Raw genomic sequence first — 19,185 nt, forward strand, 5'->3', positions numbered from 1 at the left:
ATGATGTATTTTCTGTTTTTATCTGGTAAACACTACGAAATAAGGAACTTTGATACAAAAACATACGTTTTTTAGGTGAAATCAGAGGGATTTTAAGATCACAGGACTGTGATGTGTAACCCCTTGGTTGTGGTTTGGAGATAAACATTTCATGGTTAAAAGAATTTTGACTCTCAGTGTGAAACAAGAAGCAACCAGTGGTCCTCTGAGGCTCTGTGGCAACATCACAGTACTTCTGGGGCTTTTTTTTTGTTTGTTTGGGTGTTGTTGTTTTTTTGGTTAGTATGAATAGAAATCTTTATAAAAAAGCACTTAAAACGTTACAGTGTTGTTTATCCACAGATAAGATTTTAAAATATAGGTGGCTTAAGTGCAGACATGCCCTGAGTTGTGGGCGTGACGCATTGCCTCTTTAAGGCAGACAATCCAAAGACAGAAAGAGAGAGAGAGAGATGGAGGGGAGGGTGGGGATGGTGGGGGTGGTGGGGAAGAGAGAAAAAGGAAGAGAGCGAAGTGAGAGCCAATAAGAGGCAGTGGGTGCAGACACACTCTGATTGTGAAACCTTGTGGTGGAGAGTGAGGGGGTGGCAGAGTTAGAGAGAGAGAGAGAGAGAGGGGGCCACCACTGGAGAGAGAAAGAGGGAGAGGGAGAGATCAAAGCAAAGGAAGAGACAGAGGAGGAGAGGCGACGATGAGAGATAGCAGCACTGCAGTGAGAGCGAGCGCCTTGCCTGCCTTTGCAACGAGTGTTTACTCCACTTTCCCTGAGAGCCGGTTATCTTCCCTCTGCGTGAGTCATGGAGGTGATTTACTGTAGGTGAGTGGAGCAGCGAGGAGCGGCAGCAGAAAGCCACAGATCTGTTTGTGAGTCTGCACCGTAGGGCAGGTAAGCTCGCTCTGCATCTCTCTCGATGTAATATTCACAGTTTGGTCCTCCTATCTGCCTTTTCTGTGCTGGGGAGGAGCAGACAACTTCTGCAGAGTTTGGGTCTTGTTCAGATTGTCTCTCCTCCTCTTGCATGCCTCTCTAACAGACATCATTCTCCTCATCTCTCCTATCGGTTTAGTTTGTGCTCACCCAGGCTGTACAGTAGGACTGTGTAAAGTGTGAAAAGGCGTGCTAGAGTTTCTCTGTGACAGTGTGAGCAGCGTTTAGTGCCTCCGTATTGACAGGCAGACTCAGTGGGGCTGGGGGCTGGAAGAGGATGAGAGGGAGATGAGTCAAATCTTTGCTTGAGGGACCTGGAGGGGAACAGCATCAGCGGTGATGATGCCGATCTGTACGAGAGCAGAGAAAGGAAAAAAGATAATCCTGCACAAATAAGCCCTGGCTGCTTGTCAGATTTTACACTGCAGTTTCTTTTTTTGGTTTCATAACAGCGGAGGTAAAAATGTATGCATCTAGATTGTGTGTGTGATAGGGAAACCACAGTGGGTGAGGAGCTGGATCTTGCCCTGGGCATCCCCCTCATGTCCACGCTGGCTGAGGTGTGCAGTCGGTGGCTTTTGGACGTGTTGAAGGCAGGTGATCAGAGATTTGTGGCTCGGCCCTCCTGAGTGACAGCTGAGCTCTATCACAGCTTTCATCGTGACTGAAGCTGGTAAACCGCAGCTGAGCTTGTGACACAAATCCCCGTCCCCTCAGCGATGAGGGAATAACCTGCCTTCATCTCACGGCTGGATTAGAGTGATTTACTGTTGCTCTCCGTCGGCCCGGGTGTGTTTGTGTGGGGTTTGACCTATAATGGCACCTAATGGCATCATATGTTATTTGCAAGAGGACACTGTCAAATGGGACGCTGTTGCCAGCCACATCCAGTAGTAATATGGCAGTTGTTATTAATGTTAGCTCTCCTCATGACCCCCATCAAAACTACTACTGGCAGGGGTGCTGGACAAGAATTAATGGACCCCTTAAAATTAGAAATTACATTTATTGCAGACTGGATTTACCGTCAGCCAGGACTTCCATCACACTCTCTGTCCGTAAAGGACGACTCCAAGGGATATTTTTATCTTTGTTGGCTGGCCCACAAAGTAGTCCTCAACACAGGCCTTGATTGAATGAACAAAATATTAGGGTCATGGCCCTCGCATCGATCTTCCAGCCCAATCTTCACATCCCCGTAGTCTCGCAACATAAAAATCTTTTTCATTGATTTGCCTCATTTCTTTACCTGCATCAGCTCTGTTGTGACAGGTATAGATTAAATACAGGGAATCAATGAAGGAAAATGGCTTTTACCTGGATTGACCTCATTTGTGTGCTTTGTGGAAAGAGAAAGTGTCTCTGATAGAGCTTGTTGCTCAGTGTGTGAGCTGCCAGGACCTTTCAAAACCTTAATCACCTTCTTTTAAATTCAAGTCATCCTATTAAAGTTGCAGCGATGCAGCCGAGTGAAATAGCTCAGTCTCAGCGGTCGATGAACAGGCAGGAACATTGTGAAGGAGAGGATGTATAGCTGGTAAACAAAATTAACAGCTTGAGTCGAGACGGGTTTATGTGCAAACCTGTGTCATTATGTCAACGTCATATCCATCGGGCACAAGACTAAACTCTGTGAAGTTTTCAGAGTGTGCGGCGACAGTTGGGTATGGGAGCAACACTTGTCCGGAGCTTGCAGCCGTGATTCCATTGGCACTCACTTCAAAACCAGCTTCAGTTGTTTTCTCCACACAACTTGCAAGTCTGACGAGGAAGAAGAAACGGGTGATGCAAATCCTCTCAAGGTTGCAAAATATGTATTGTGAAAAAGATTCTGGCCTTGCAGCCTTTTGAGATTTGTTATGCACTTCTGGATCCGTTGCAGCGCATTTTAAAATCTTACCTGTCAGACTGCAACCTTATCTTCAGAAGTTATGTTTATATACTATCGTGAGGTTAGGTCAGCTTACTGAGCGGAATTAAGTGTTGGCCATGACATTACTAATCCACGTTTCTTCTCATTCTAAAGCAGGATTGAACCGCCTCCTCGGGTTAAAAGCTTCACATCTCTTTTACCTTCAGTGACATTCAGCTTCAGGAGCTGTATTTCCGTAATGTATTTCAATTTTATTTCTGAGGTTTTGCATTAGAAAAAGTTCATGGAAACTGCAAGATTTGAATTGACTTTTCTACGTTTGCTTGAGTTTTTGCTTCGGAAAAGTGTTAACGCACATAATGGGAGATAGAAGCATCCATCCACTATCTATACACCGCTTAATCCTCATTAGGATTGCGGGAGGCTGGAGTCTATCCCAGCTGTCTTATGGCAAAGGCAGGGGACACCCTGGACAGATTGCCAGCCTGTTGCAGAGCTATATTTACAGACAGTCACACTCACGTTCACACCTATGGACAATTTAGTGTTACCAGTTAACCTCTGCATGTTTTTGGACTGTGGGAGGAAGCCGGAGAAAATCCGCACATGCACAGGGAGAACATGCAAACTGCATGCAGAAAGATCCCGGGAAAGCCGGGACACGAATCAGGGATCTTCTAGCTGCAAGGCAAAAGTGCTAACCAGCTAACAGTGCTAACTGTGCAGCCCAGAGAGAAGCATCTTTATCAAATAAGTTCAACATAGCAAACATTTAACTTTAACTGACCGATCACCTGTTCACACTTCCTTCACCTCCAGACAACATGAAACATCGGCAGTACATGAAAGAATAATTACAACTTTCCTAGTTGAAAACAATTCCTGAAAGGCTTCAATTCATTTTGCACTCATAGATGACCAACTTTTGTTTCTTCTGCTTTGTTGTATTTAAGTGGTTGTCAAAAAACTTTTTTTTTTTCCTGGCTTCTTCTACTGTATTTATTTTTCCAGTCATGCATTGCATATCCAAAGAGCGCCACCTTCTGACGACACTGCGCAACCTTGTTTATTCGGTCAAAAGTAGTGGGTACTGGAAGTCATCAAAAGGTTTGAGACTTTGCTTATACAAATTTAAAAACTGTCCCTAAAATGAAATTCAACCACGATCCCTATCAAAATATTCTGTATGTGCAGAGATCCAGTGTTCCCAGCGCTACTGCAACACTTAACACTGAGGAGTCCTGTTATTTAAAAATGTCAAGCCCCATCTGTGATGAGTGCTGAATCTCTTACACTTTATTGAAATGGCAACCCTTTGACATGAATTTCATTTTGGGGAAGAGGAAGAAGTCACAGGAGGACAGATCTGGTGAGTAAAGTGGAGAGAGATGACTGTGTTGTTGTGGAATCGCTGCACTGTGACCAGGCACACAGCGCACTGGAATGCCATCGAGACACAGTTCAGGTTGTTTGTGTGAAAAGTTCTCCTCAGGCACTTCAGGATGTTACAACAGAATTCAGCCTCGTCAGTTTTACTCTGGGGAATTAATTCATGATGCACAGTCCTGTGAATGTTGAAGAAATAATGAGCATGCTCCTGGTGTTTCTCACCTGACGCGAGTTCCTGAGTTGGAAGCTGCTGCTTTTCCACTGTAAAAACTGTTGTTTCTTCTCTGGATGGTAGCTGCAGACTCACCTCTCATCAGCACTGATGATCCTCCACGTGAAGGTCGGATCATCACAGCTGCTCACTGACACAAAATCCGTTGTTTGCTTTCTGCTACAGTCGATGGAGAAATTGCAAATGCACATCTTCCAGTGGTTGCAAAAACATCTGCAACACAGGTTCTGCTGTTGACTGCACTCTGCTACATTGCAACCTCAGTCATAACAGTTGCTTCTCACACGTTTCATGCATGTCACCATGACAGCTCTGGACACGTGCGTATATGGAAGCAGGACAGGTGGCACTAGATGTGGTAGGAAGTGCTGGATCTGTAAGCACACTCAGCATGAAGAGCAAGAAAGTTTAAGGATGAAAAACAACTTCACTGACATTACTTTTTCTGTAATTAATCAAAACAACAATAATTCTTAAACATTATATTTCATTCTGCCAAAGTCACCTAAATGTAACTACAGACAGGAACCTTGCTGAATCTTGCTGGACAGAAAATGTCAGTCTTGAAGCCGAAACCCCACAAAGTGTTCCACCAAATTTAAATACTAGAATCCAATCATATTTTTGTGGAAACAGGGTTGTAAATTGAATAAAACTTTTCTTATTAGTGAACCTTCAGACAAATCAGAATCCCAAATTTATAAGATTCAATTCTAAATTTTTTAGTATCAACAAATTTACTCTCCAGTTGGCAAAACTCTAATGTACCTGTTGGTACAAACAAAACACACAAAAAACCTTGCTTGAAACAACATTCAAAGGCAACAGATACGCGAATAACTTGATTAAAAAGCTTGTCAGAAAGAACTGTATAACTCTGAAAACACCAATTCACGTCAGAACAATAGAGTGTTTTATTTCTCAGCTGTCAGTAATCTGTCCCCTTTTCAGCTTTCCTGTCTGTAAAATAAAGTATGAAAAATATGGAAGGTGGGTGGACCGTCTACTTTTAAGCAAGCAAGCAAAGTCTACATGGCCATCTGCTTGCACCAGAATTTTCTTTTAATCAAGGCTGCAGCCTCACAAGAAGCTCTCTCTCTCTCTCTCTCTCACTCTCTCTCTCTCTCTCTCTCACTCTCTCTCTCTCACTCTCTCTCTCTCTCTCTCACTCTCTCTCTCTCTCTCTCTCTCTCTCTCTCTCTCTCTCTCTCTCTCTCTCTCTCTCTCACTCCTGCTGTTTAGCATCTTGTATTAGGCAGAAGCAGAACACACAGCACAACATGTTAGTTACATTGATTCCAAGTTGAAATCCAAGCATGGTGCCACAAACAGATGCTGCACTTGACAAATTAGTGAGAGATTTGCTGTCCGTTGCTTGGTGTCAACACTTCTCGGGCAATTTCATTTTTAGAATTTTTCTAACTTTGTTTCCAAAAAAGAGAATTAAACACACATTACTAGTGAGTGATCTTTCTGAATTATAAAAATAAATCAATTTAAAAAATGCTTGTACAATTACCAACTGTTATAGTTGTTACACATGTTAAAGCAAAGTATGTTAAAACAAAGAGTGTTTTTCTTATAAACCTTAACAGAAAGGTTTCTGAAGCATAGTCATATTCTGTTTTGTCTTTAAACTGCCCTAAGGTATTTATATATATAAGCATTTAACAACAATGCATGGCTGTCAAACAAAATCAAATTACAATTCACTGGTTTCTGTTTGTGAAATGCTCATCTAATACAATATGGACTGTGAAGTGTGTGTAATGCATCTGAGATGCTATAAAGTGTAAAACGTATATTTGATAGTCTGTCACACTGCTGACATTTTCTACACACTTGACTACATATATACAAATGTGCATGTTGTGATAGAAAGAAGCCCCAGTTTTGAATTAACAAGACAACAGTGTTGCAGAGATGGTTGATAATGAGCCTCTTCTGTCTGGGCACAGATGCAGTGTTTTGGAAAAGAGCATTTTCATCGGAGGATGCTCTGTTTGTGAAAGTGTAATGCTTAAGTCTGACTGAACATGCAGTCCTCTGTCTCTAATGGACAGAGTTCATTAGAGGATGTGTGGATGAAAAAGCATCACAGTCTTTTGAATTATAAAACAACATGTGACACCGTATATTCATTTTCTGTCCTTCCTGTTTTTTTCAGGCCGTCTCATTTTGTGATTGAGGATCCATGCCAGCCCAGAGAGCAAACAGCAGAAACCTTCCTACTAACAGCAAACAAACTGACGACATCAGCAGGCAGGTAGGGGCTTTGCATTGTTAAGGTTCGTAGCTTGTTACCTTGGACTCTTCTTTGCAGTCACAGATCAGCGTGTGAAACATTTTCTCACACTTGTAAGAGTTTCAGTCAAAAGCAAATGGATTTCTCTTTGTTGGTTTGTGAAGACGTCACCCAAGAGGCTTTCTTCAGTTGTAAGTGATTAATGGAGACTTCCAGATATACCAGTTTGTCATCCCTACATCACATGGCTAATGGACCCATTAATGACTGCAGATTCAATGCCTCGAGGTTGAAATGGTTGTGAAACTGCCAGGTCAAGGACTCAAGACATTAATGGCTGTGAAACTTCAGTACTGCATTATGTCCTCAAACAATGGTCCTTTATCTTCTAGAAGTAGTGGACTGCTGAGACAAGATGTCAGGTAGACTGATCTGTCCACACTCTGGACAGAAAAGTCAGATAGTTTGAGAGAGGATGAAAGAAAGCATCTATGTAAGGTTGGAACAACCATCTTCAAACTTTGGAGGGGTCTAGGACACCACTTACCAGGTACTTCTAATGCAGTCTTAAGACCTGTTACCATAAAATTTAACAATCATCACAACCATTCACACCACAGTGCATGTGAGTCTTGGCTTAATGGGTTATTACCGTGTGGTTTAGGAGAGACAGTATGTATCTAGGACTCCCCGTCGGTCAGATAGAACAGTAGGAACCTCTTGGATGAGAGGTGAAATGTCTTCCACAACCAAAAAGACAAGTTTAGTTTCCTTCTACTGAAGCTCCTAGGATTACCAAGACCTGGAAGACTGAGAATCTACACAGACTTTTCTCACACTGTTTTCAAATTAGTTTCAATCGCACATTCTAGTTATTGCCACAAATGTGACTCTTGTCAGCGGAACAGCAGCAGCGTTAGTTATCAGTCTGAGTCATCATTTCATCCAAATGTGACAATTCACAGCTTTAATTGTATGCAGATCTGTAACTGGGAAGGAAGAGCAGCAGACTTTTCTTTTCCTCTTCATCTACAGCAGCCCTATTCAACAAGCGGCCCACGGGCCACATGCGGCCCGAAAGCAACCCTCGAGATGACAAGTTCTTACAAAAATTCCAACATTATTGCGAACATTGAATGCAACACTTGCCGTAACCTAGCAACTAACCCACAATGCATTGTGTTGAGGAGACGCGTTTGAAAAGTTAACATTAGCAGTTCTATACAGGTGAAAATGGCAGCATGTCTTTTTCTATCCTGAAACGACAAATCGGCGAGGAAAACCGTCGGTTTAATCCTGCGTGGACTGACAAGTATTTATTTATTTACCACCAAGTCCGAACGCCAAACCAATGCGTTTACTCTGCAACGAGTGCATTGCAGCGCTGAAAGATTATCATGTCCGAAGACACTACATTGAAAAACATGCCGCGTTTCGGACAAACTTTCCCGAGGGATGTCATGAGAGAGCAGCTATAATTCAAAGTTTGACTGCATCTTACAACTGGAGCTGTACTACAATGAAGCGGACCTGCACAGCTCAGGAAAGGGCCACGAAAAAGAGGCCGTTCACAGACTCAGAAACTGTGAAGAACTGCATGTTGGCTGTCGTGGATGAAGTTTTAACGGACGACAAAGTTAAGACGAGTGTAACATCTGCTATCAAACAGGTCTGACACGTCAAACATTCGCAGGGTTGATGTTCTCACCACAGATGTCTTTGAGACATGGTAAGTGCAACAAAGCAGCGTGCTGTAGCAGACACTAAAGGTAGTTTTGTGTATTTATGTGACTATTTTCTGTTCACTTATTGTAAGTTTAATATTTAAGAAATACATTTTGTTTTGACAGTTATTTCACTTAGTTGCACTTTATTATTCACTTTGATGTCAGCTTTATTTCATTTCAAAGGGATAGTAACTATCACTGTGCCCACTGTTTATTTTTTTTGATTATATGCACTGAAGCTGTGACTGTCTCAGATGAGACCAAATATGGACAGGGACAAACTCTGTTTTTTGTTATTTCAAAAGAAGAAAAATGTCTCAAGTTCTGAAAAGTTACTGTTAACCAAGTTACTTTTTAATGCACTTTGAGATGTGACCAAAACAAAAGATGGTGTTTCTAATCTGCACTTAGTTTTTATGTTCATATGCACCTTAACATGTGCTCATATTTACCTATCAAAATGTGTTGAAGTTGTGTGTTTGAAATGTAAAATTTAAAGAAGCAGTATTTCAGCACAGGTTTAGTTTAAGTACTGCTCTTCTATTATGTTTATGTCCTTTTGGATGTGGCAATACGTTAATAAACATCCAGTGTCTTTGTTATCTTATCTGTTTGTGTTTATTTTAAATGGTTAACTTTGCTCAGTGTCTGCTAAAAACATCCGGCCCAGCTCATGTTCTTAGTCTGAAAATCCGGCCCCAGTGAATTTTTAATTGAATAGCCCTGATCTACAGTAATTCCCCATGGACTGTCCATTGACTATGACTCTTTTAAAAAGCACTGTGCTCATATAGCATATTACTTTTTGTTGGCAGTACAAAGAGTGTGTAACCATAACTGTACTGTATGTTGTTCCTATGTTGGAGTGTCAACTAGATTCTTACTGGAGTGAAATTATTGATGCGCATTAATACCACAATATCAATATTTTAAATATCACAATTTTTGTCATTACCGGTAAATCAGAACACCCATATCCAGAAGAACTATTTCTTTCTCAATAACAGCAACTTTAACAATTAAAAACTTTTCTGTGGTTTTGACTCCAACATGAGCATTAAAAATTCATGTAAACTGCTGCTGCTGGTCCACTGCAGCATGTCTGCACAACTGTGCTTCTGAGCAGCAATAATCACAGCTGCTTCTATCTATTTCTGTCTATTTTCACTGCAAAATAGGACAATGTTTAGATGTAAACATTACTGATGCTGACAAGGTGAGTGTCTGTGTTTTGTGGAGATGCTGTGGAATGTGTTCACAGAGCAGAGACTGTGTTTACAGGTTCAGATCTGCAATTTAAGATTCTGAATCGCAAACAAAATTTCGTCCGGGTGTGATCTTAACTTTTGACCTCCCTGGATTCCCTGGAAGGAAGGAATTCAGAAACAGTCAATTCTGTAGTAATACTGCGGAGATAAATCTTATTTTCTTTTTTTTTGCTGAGAGTTAAATCAGAAGATCGATGTCACAGTATGAAGCTACAGCCAGCAGCTGTGTAGTTCAGCCAAGCATAAGGACCTGAAACAGTTAACCCGGCTCTGTTAACGTTCAAGTTAAAGAAACAAAATGAGCCTAACCAGCATCTGTGAAACATATTTTTTCCTAAAAATTTCTTTAAATAATGTTCGATATCAATATATGTTGTTCTGACAGGAGTTAGTTGAGGATTACATTTTTTTCTTTAGCTTCATTTGTTTCTTTCTCAACAACATGAAAACACAACATGCAGCTGCTCTCCGCTGTGGTCCACTGGCTACTTATCACAGCTGACCAAACTTGTTCTCTAAACAGATAATCAAACAGAACAAGATATGACACTCTGTGTATTGTCAGATAATCAGTAATTCACTTGTAATTCAAACCCAAACCAAACAGATTCATGTTCTTTGTTTCAAAATCAAAAACTGAAAAAAAGTTTGAAGTGTCAGAATCATAAAAACAATGAAGTGTGGTTCATCTGTGATTTTTGGGTTCTTTTTTTATCCATGTTCTGTTTGTAAACCAAAAGTGGGTTTGATTTTAAATATTAAAACATCAATTTGTCTTTTGTTTCAAAACAAATAAGAAGGAAAGCACCATTTAAAATGCAACTATCTATCTTTCTTAGAATTACAGATTATCTGATGAAACCCAGACCTGTGATGGTTTGGCTTCATATTCCACATGGCTGAAATTGAATTTGCTTTTCATTGTGCGATTACATAAAACACACTGTCAAATAACAGACAACTTTTCTTTAATAAAGTCTTGTTCCATGAGCCCAATAGTAACATTTCCTCTCAAGGTTGTTGTTTCCATGCTGATGATTAACAGGCAGATTTAGTCCTCATTTCAGTGTGTTCCCTGCTGATGTGTTGAGGCATGTTGTTGTGATCATTGCCAAGCCGTTCCTGATGAAGATCACCATAATAAGCACTCGAATCCTCACAGGAAATAACAGCTTCCTGTCTTTCTTTCTGTTGGCCACCGCTCCCTGTTCATTATACAGTCACACATGGAGAGCTCAGTCCCAGAATGACCCAGACACAAAATGAGGCACCCATGCTCCAATACATAAGGCAACCAAGGGTTTAAGACTCTTATTCTCTAATGTATGTATGCAAAGACAAGCACACTGACTTCTTTTGTTTTGCTATTGTCATCCCTTTGGCTTTAGTGAGAGCCTCTTCTGCAAAACAACTGTCAAACAGAGTTTAATTGGAGAAGCATGAAGAAGAAAAGGCACCTCAGCATAACCACATGCTTAAATGTGAAAGACTTATTACAATATAAAACACTTAAAAGCTTCAATCTTTTAATAATGCGGGATTCTATATTTTCTCTACAGTCAACTAATCCCATAATAAAACCCTAAACCACTCATGGACTGAACTGATACATTTTGTTCCTCTGAGCTACAGAGCTCCACTGATGTCAAAAACACTATTAAATCCACATCAGCATGGCAGGAAGTGACATGTTCCTTCATTACCACACACACACACACACAGATGCGCACACACACACACGCTGCAGCCCATTCTGGCTGTCCACTTGTTTTAGGAAATTATCTTTTTTTAAAGAAACTGTGTGAGTTTTTTTTTATAGATTTCTGTCTTAGGGATGAACAGGCCTGGGGCTGAGTGCTACAGGAAGGTTTGGAAGGTCAGAAAACTACTGGACGATGAGCTACTGCTGGGAGCAATGAGCTCAACTTTCTAATGGTTATAGAATAAACAGTTTTTATTAAAGAGTCAAAGATAACTTGCAAAAAGCTGCACTGCTGCAATCAGCTTGTCTCTCCTGTCGTATGTTAGGGCTGCGGCTACGTCTACTTAATCATATCTGAACTTTTACGTCTATTAAAATTCCAAAAATAGAAATTGTTGTTAAGTTGCTTGTCTTATCGTTAAAAACTTTCTTTCTTTGTTCAGTTATGGAAAACTGTGGACACATTCCAACATTTAAAAAGCACAATTCTGGAGTTTTTCTTAAAATTGTAGATGTGTTTTCTGTGTTACTCAGTGAATTTAATAATTATGTCATCACTAACTCAAGGTTTTGACTTTTCTTTTTTCTTTTTTTTTGGTACAGTATTATAGATTCAAACACTAATGCGTCTTCCTGCTAGTTGCGGATTAGTTTAGTTCATCATTTCCAGCTCGGCTCAGAGTCTGAGCAAACTTTTGCCTTGAAGTGCAGGATGAGGGTCAAAGGAAAGCATCTTCAACAATACGTCTGTTGTCTCTGGCAGATTAGAGTTTTTCTTTTTTCGTTTCGCTTGTGTTTCAAAGACGTTTGATCTGCCTCCCTTTAACTTTTGACAACTTAGCAGAGGAAGGCCTACATCAGTCCCACAAGGCTTAATTATCCCTCCGACTGATAACAACCTGGTAAGAGAGGAGGTCGGCCAGAATGAGAACAGGAACCAAGGGCGGAAAGAGATGGTAGGATTAATGTAGATTGTCTGATATTACCTGGCTTCTGATCAAAAGACTGTGTTGGCAGGCGGAGCGCATAATCCTCCCAATTTCTCTTGTCAATGCCAAAAACCTCTGGTATTGTGTAGCTCAATGGGCAGAGCAAGACATCGCTGACCGGCCTGCTCCCAACAGGACGTCTAATGCTTCTGTAAAAGCAGCCATGAATCACTTTAAGGACTTCGTCAAAATGATGCAGGTCAAGGAGGGTTCTAACCTCTGAGATCTAGAGCAGGATGACTTTTTCCAGTTGTGGAGATTTATTAACATTAACATATTTTCTCAGCGCTTTTTGCTGTATTTTAACAACTCCATCCGTTTTAGTTCTATTATCTGTGGATGTTTTAGTCCGCAGAGACAAAGATTCTTTTTTTTCATCATTATCTTTTCCTCTTCTGAAGTGCATCTTGGCAGCAATAAGTCTGCTCTAAGTTTTTAGAAATGGTATTGGGGGTTTTGGCTCAAGGACATTTTAACAATTTGTCTCAAAGGAAAAGACAAAAGTGATGTTTTAAAGAGGGAAGGATTGAAAAGACACAAGAATGACGGAAGTCTGGATCACTTCCTAGGAGCGTTAAGATTTATGTGGCATTTTAATGGCATAATTGAATGTGCTGTTTAAAAAAATCCAAATCACAAAATTGGATTGGTTGATTGGTCATGTGAAATTTCACAGTTTCTTTTACAGACAAAATTTGTTGAAATTATGTTCCCAGAAATGAAAACTAAAACAAATACTGTTGTTTTGCAGGCGTTTGAAACGGCACAGTGCTGATGTATGCAGAGAGGAGCAGACACACAACGGTCAGTGCTTTTCACTCAGTTTTTATTTAGAGAACACTCGAAACTTGTTAAAGTGAGACTAAAATCACTGTGCTACAGCTTCACTGATAAAAAGAGTAGAGTGGGGCCAATCATAAGGTTTTCAAAACCTACAATAAAAAACCTTGTTCTCACAAAAGGGAAGCTCGCTGAGCAATCAGGCACGTCTTTATGTCCTCCACAGCTTTAAAACTACTCGCTAGCAGGTGCAGTATTGTCAGCTGATGGCACAGATGTGGCCAAGAAGGATACAATCAATAGAGTGATGTAAAGTGTCGTTTTCAAATCTCCTCTTTGAAGTCGGAACATACAGATATGTGCTTTCAGCTTCATAAAAGAGTAGTTTGTTTTGTGTAGAATTAGAATCTGGCTGAAAAGCAGCAAATGTGTCCTCTAACAGAGATGTCAGAAAGCTAAGCTGCTTCACAGGCAGAAAAAGCAGCTGTTGGAGTTCATACTTCACAGGGCTAATCTGGTCCTAAAAAGAAACCTACTTATAATGTTGTCATAATATCAAACAGTAATCATGTTCAGTTATTATATCATCATAATGATGCTTCTGATGTTAGTTTAAGTGTCTATTGTTGGCTGGAATTATTCTAGAAACATTCCTCCAGTGTCATCCTCCTCCATACTGAAGGTTAACTTTTAGAGATGATATCAAATGATGATATATGATGAGATCAGATATTAGAAGAGGTGAGCTGAGCGTCCATGTCTAATGATTCAAATATCCGCTTTCACCTCTGTTGGAAAAAGTAATTATGAGAAAGTCGCGTGTGCCTGGAGGACGGCAAGTGGATGAGTAGTAGTTCAGAGAAACACACCCTCCACGATCAGCGAACTCAGAATGAAGTTGTGTCTTACATTATTCTGCTTCCTTTCATTTGTTGAAACAGGAGTGTTGTGCAAAGCAAGGGAGCAATCATTTAGTTGTGTAAACTAATGGGATATTGCTAAGGGAAAGGGAAAAGCTGTTTTATTACGATAGAGGAGTTGGGGGGGATTGTTCAATAACCTGGAAGCTTAGTGTGGTGGCTCTGGCCATTGCCATCTTGACAGTAAATAACTACCTAACTCCCAGCTAATCCAAAAATGGGCAAAGGCTGAGTCAGAGGTGGAGCCACGCAAACATCTCAAGGTACTTGATTGCTTATGAAGGCGCCAACCTGTCCCTCGAAGCAGTCAAAACCTAAATTGTGCATAACTTTAAGCCTTAATTAGTTCTTAAGCAGCTTTTGTGGTGTCGAGAGACGCAAGTGTTTGTGTTATAATGTCAGAGGTGCAATCAAAAGGTTCCCGTTCAGTTCCTGTTGTGCACAAACGGACCGCAGCACAATCACGTGCACACAACAGGGAAAAGCAGTAGCTCATGAGTCGTTCATTTTGTCTTTCTGCATGACTTTGCACGTTCAACATCAGGACTGATGATTAATCAGAATATAGAAATGATCTCTGCTGAAGAGATGCACACCAGTCGGTCCAACATCTGTAGCTGGTAGCTGTTCAGCTGGGTTGAGATTTGGTGATTGTAATTTTCATCAAATCATTCAGCGACCCTTCATGCCCTATAAATGAGGGTGTTGTCATCCTGGAAGAGACCTCTCCCATCAGGACAGAAATGTCTCATCACAGGACAAAGGAGATCACTCAGAACTACTTTGTATTGATTTAAAGACAGTTCTTCCCTCTAAAGGGGACAAATGGAAGAGTCAAGTAACAAAGAGAGACAAAGAGGAGTGAGGAGAACAAAAATCAGTCTCTTTGATTGTGATGATTTCTGTTGTTCTGTTCTGCAAAAATGTCTTTCAGCCTCTTTGAATGAAGCATTAGCCTCTTTAGTCTGATATTCATCACTACTCAAAGGAGAGGTGGAAGTATATCTTTTTGTCCTTTTGTTCCTTTCCCTGTAATCCAAAGCAGCGATGAACCCAAAGGTCATTTTAAGGTAGAGCATGTTCATTTATCACCGTGGCAACGCACCATCTACCTGCTGGATGTTGTTCTATCAGTGGAGGGCCATTTAAAGTTGAGCATCTCTACTAACAGCAGAAATCAAATCCACCTTTATGCCATGCTGAGTTCTTCTTTATGTTATCTTCCTCTTTCTTGTTTGTCTTAGTAGTTCCACCAGATCGCCTCGTCTCGGTGGTCTCTGAGAATACAATAGTAAAATTCTCTGTCATGTTCCCAGCTGGTCTTTCCTGAGAATTACTCCCTTCACACTCGGGAAGGTGTCAAAAAGTGACGTTTTGAGGTTACCTCTGAAAGCTGTACTTTGATATCCTTGGGCTCAACCCCTGGTTTATTGCACAAACAGGCAGATATGCCACGATCATGTTAACTGCTTTGTACAAAATCTCACATTTCCTTGAGCTGTGTCGTTCCATTAAAGCAACGAAACTCAGGTGGATTTGATCGATTCATCAGAGGATTGTTCAGGTAAACAACCATTTACGTGCAGCCACTGCTCACCTCTTATAAACATGGCTGTGCCTCGAGTTTCCAGCAGAACATTGCTCACTAAGTAGTATTATGATGGAGGGAAACATGGCATCAGAGGAAAGTGAAAATGTCAGATGTCAGAATATTACTCTGAACAAAGAGGAGCTTTCTCAGCATCAAATCTAGGCTGAAGGTTTCTAACACGGGAGTTCTGGCAAATTTGAAGCTTCCCACTGTGTTTGGGAGCTCTCAGATGAAAAGTTAAGGCTACTCTAAAGTTAGTGCAGTGAGTATTTCAATTACAACTCTGGTAATGATGAATTAAAATGCCTGAGAATGTCCTTGTGCAGCTTCTCCTCTAAGTAAGCATTTGTTTTGAGTGCCATTTGTTTTCCTGCTATATGTGCAGTCGGTGCGCCTGCAGTGCGAGAGTCTGTGGGCACAAATGTTGGGCAGCAGGTGGATGTCTACAGAGAGGTCTGTATGTACCCTCACACTTGGCTGAATGATGATATTTGCATCAGTGCATGGAGCTTTGAAAGACTTTGTGGAACCTGGATCTGATGTATCAGAAACAGCATCAGGCAAGATCAAAGGTGAGCACACATCAGAAGATCAATAAGTTCAGCTTTGTTCACAGAGAGATAAAACATGGCTACTAAATAAGGAAGGTAAGATTCAGATGAACAGAAGTCCTGTCAAAAGAAAGCTGTGTAGTAGAGTTTATTAGGAATAATTAATAACATTATAATTTGCGTCAATATAAGGAGACGTACACTGGTGCTGGTGAAAAATCCTGCCACACAGCGATTTATCAGCAAAAATAAATATAATAAGATAAGCAGTAATAATGGCATTAATAATAAGCACAAATCTGTTAACAGTTGACTAATCACTGAGTGCACCATCAATTTGGAGGCAGAAGGACAATCACATGGAGGCTTATCAGTCCTCCATTTATATCAGCGACCTGCTGAACTGTGAAGAGCACACGAGTCAAATTCCCGACACATGCTCTGTGCTGCGCTCATGACAGTGATTCAGATGAGGGATTATTTCACTAATTAGTAGGGATATGCTCTTCTTTGACAAAAAAAAACTGAAACCCGTCTGTGATTGGATCAGATAAGCGTTTGACATTCAGAGCTCGCTTTTACCCCTCCTCTTGCAAATCCCAGAGAAGATTTCATCACAGAGCCTTGCCTGCTACTGAGCTCTCACATTCTATTTTATTCTTTTCCATTTCCACTCTGCTGTAGTAGTACTGTGTTGTGTAGGCATGTCAGCGGTGTTTAGATTTGTGTCATCATCATCTTGTTTTCCACTGGAATACTGAGCAGTCTCACATGAATTTGTTGATGTGATGCAGTCGATGCTGTTAGTCGTGTACTAAGTACAAGAGGAAGTGTGATTGGAACACCTTGACCCTTTGAGCCCTGATCAGTTTATGAGTGTTCTTTGTGAGTGCCCACAGTTATTACCAATTCTAGGGAACGATTGGTACATTAGATATTTTACTACTTATGTTTGTAGTTTGTTTCCATACTTGTCAACACTAATGTCTTCAGCATTGCACTAAGGAAAAAACTCTTTGTCTTTTCTGTAGACTCTGGTTTGTACAAATGGTTTATTTTGGGCAAAGTTTTAAAAAGGACAATGATTTTGATCAAATTTAATGATTTTAAGCTGAGTTTTGGTTAACTGCCCAGGTGGAAAAGTACATCACAGATGAATAGTTTAAGGGTCGTTTAAATTTGAATATTAGATGATTCCGTTTTTCCAGTTAGTTTATGATAAATTGTCTAATTATAGTCATTTTTAAGGAAAACATGTCTTTCAAACAGGTTTTGGGTTAAATCAGGCAGATTTAAGCCCAATTCAGCCCAATTTAATATTAGTTTAGGTTTGTCACGAATGAGAAAATAGCTTCAGTTCAGAGTTTATTCAGACAGCATATTTATTCCTCCAAGACTGTTGGTGTCCTAAAACCAGGGATTTTTAAAATTGCTTACTTATTTTTTTCTGTTCTTCCCCTTCAAAGTAAACACTATGAAGACAAATGTGGCTAGTCAGCTGAGAAGCTTTATGTTAACCTGTGAGCAGATCCATTGATTGCGGTGCTACCCCTGAAATTACTGCAAAATGTTTAGTTTGAACAGGAGTGTAAGTTCACAACTGCATTGAAAATCACAGGTACCCAGTGTGACTTGTGTGTTCTCAAATGCATCACTAATACACACAAATAAAGAATGAAACAAGAAAAGCACTCAGAGAGCGCAGTACTCCGCCAACGCTGCTCATTCCCCCATATGGCAGTGAGAAATGCAGCATAGTTTTTTTTTTAAATGCAGCATTTGTTTACTAGTTATTGATGATCAGAAATCACGGCAACATATAATGTGGCCATTTAATATAGATGTACACAGAAACAAAATGACCTTGCGCTGAGCACAGGCGTGTGTAATGCATGTGTATGTTATGTATGGACATTGAATCGTGTGACCTAAATACGGCGGGAATTGATGGGACTCAAAAGCACTCCTACAACTTAATCAATTGTTCCTTGTATCATTTCCGGATACGTCCCAATAAGTCCGCAGCAGTCAATTTGTAGTAGGATCGCAAGGATGTGATTGTCAGCAGGCAGCTGATGTAGTCTTCACTTGTTGTCATAGTTACAGTGACACCATGGTGCTATCTTGCAATGATACAGAAATCTGTAATAAATCCATTGATCCAGACTGTAAGCCATATCATGGCCAAAATCTCATCAGGTAGTCCTTGTGTCATTTCTGACCTTCCCTGAAAATTTCATCCAAATCTGTTATTCCGTTTTTGAGTAATGTTGCAGACAGACAGACAGACAGAGAGACAGACAGACAGACACCGATGGTCACCGTGTTTCTTGGCAGAGTAATTAACTAATACCTGTTCAACTGCTTCTGTTTCAGGGTTGTACTTTACTAAAGCTTAAAAACAGGAAAAATGTTTTCCAAGGCTTTTTAAAGACTGTCAATTTGCAGGGTGACACGTTCGTATTTTCATGGGAAAAAACATCAAAATAAGTAATTGTGATGCACAGAGATGATTGCTGACGTGACAACGTAATGATTAACAGTCAGGTTTAGGTTTTAAATAATAATCGTAGTTTGGATTAAATAAATATATAGCATGCTGAGGTTTAGGGAAGTTTATCCTCATGGTTACTGACCTTAACCTGCCAATGCGGGTTGAGTTTCGATGTCTCTGAAAACTCTCCTGTGGTATAGTCTGATGCTTTGTTGACCTGTTCATCCACCCCAACCTCCACCTCACACCACGTTGAGCAAATCACACTACTTTCTTTTTGGAATCACTTATTTTTTACATGTTTACAGCGAATATAAAAATGCAGCCAAATAAGAAGAAAGATAATGTCCAGAGACAAACACTTTTTGAGTGAATTATTTAACAAAATGAATACTTGTAATATTCCTCCATACATAACGTTGGACATTTTTGCTGCAGGAACTGTTGCTGCAGAATCTCTTCTGTCACTTTTTCAATAAGTCAGATTTGAACAAAC

At 40.4% G+C, this 19,185-nt stretch overlaps 1 protein-coding gene across 2 annotated transcripts in view; it reads left to right on the plus strand.

Moving 5' to 3' along the window:
• The first annotated feature begins 578 nt into the window (after positions 1–578).
• The window catches only part of LOC111576346 (alpha-1,3-mannosyl-glycoprotein 4-beta-N-acetylglucosaminyltransferase C-like), a 52,495-nt gene continuing 33,888 nt past the window's right edge, over positions 579–19,185 (plus strand). Inside the window, exons 1-3 of one of the 2 annotated variants that reach the window (XM_023281961.3) lie at positions 580–886; positions 6,590–6,688; positions 13,105–13,157. The gene's annotated coding sequence lies outside the window, so the exon portion shown is untranslated. Of the gene's footprint in view, positions 887–6,589; positions 6,689–13,104; positions 13,158–19,185 lie in introns of both variants that reach the window. The other variant, XM_023281962.3, reaches the window with a different exon arrangement.

The sequence above is a fragment of the Amphiprion ocellaris genome, chromosome 3, assembly GCF_022539595.1.
Source record: "Amphiprion ocellaris isolate individual 3 ecotype Okinawa chromosome 3, ASM2253959v1, whole genome shotgun sequence".
Taxonomy (NCBI): domain Eukaryota; kingdom Metazoa; phylum Chordata; class Actinopteri; family Pomacentridae; genus Amphiprion; species Amphiprion ocellaris.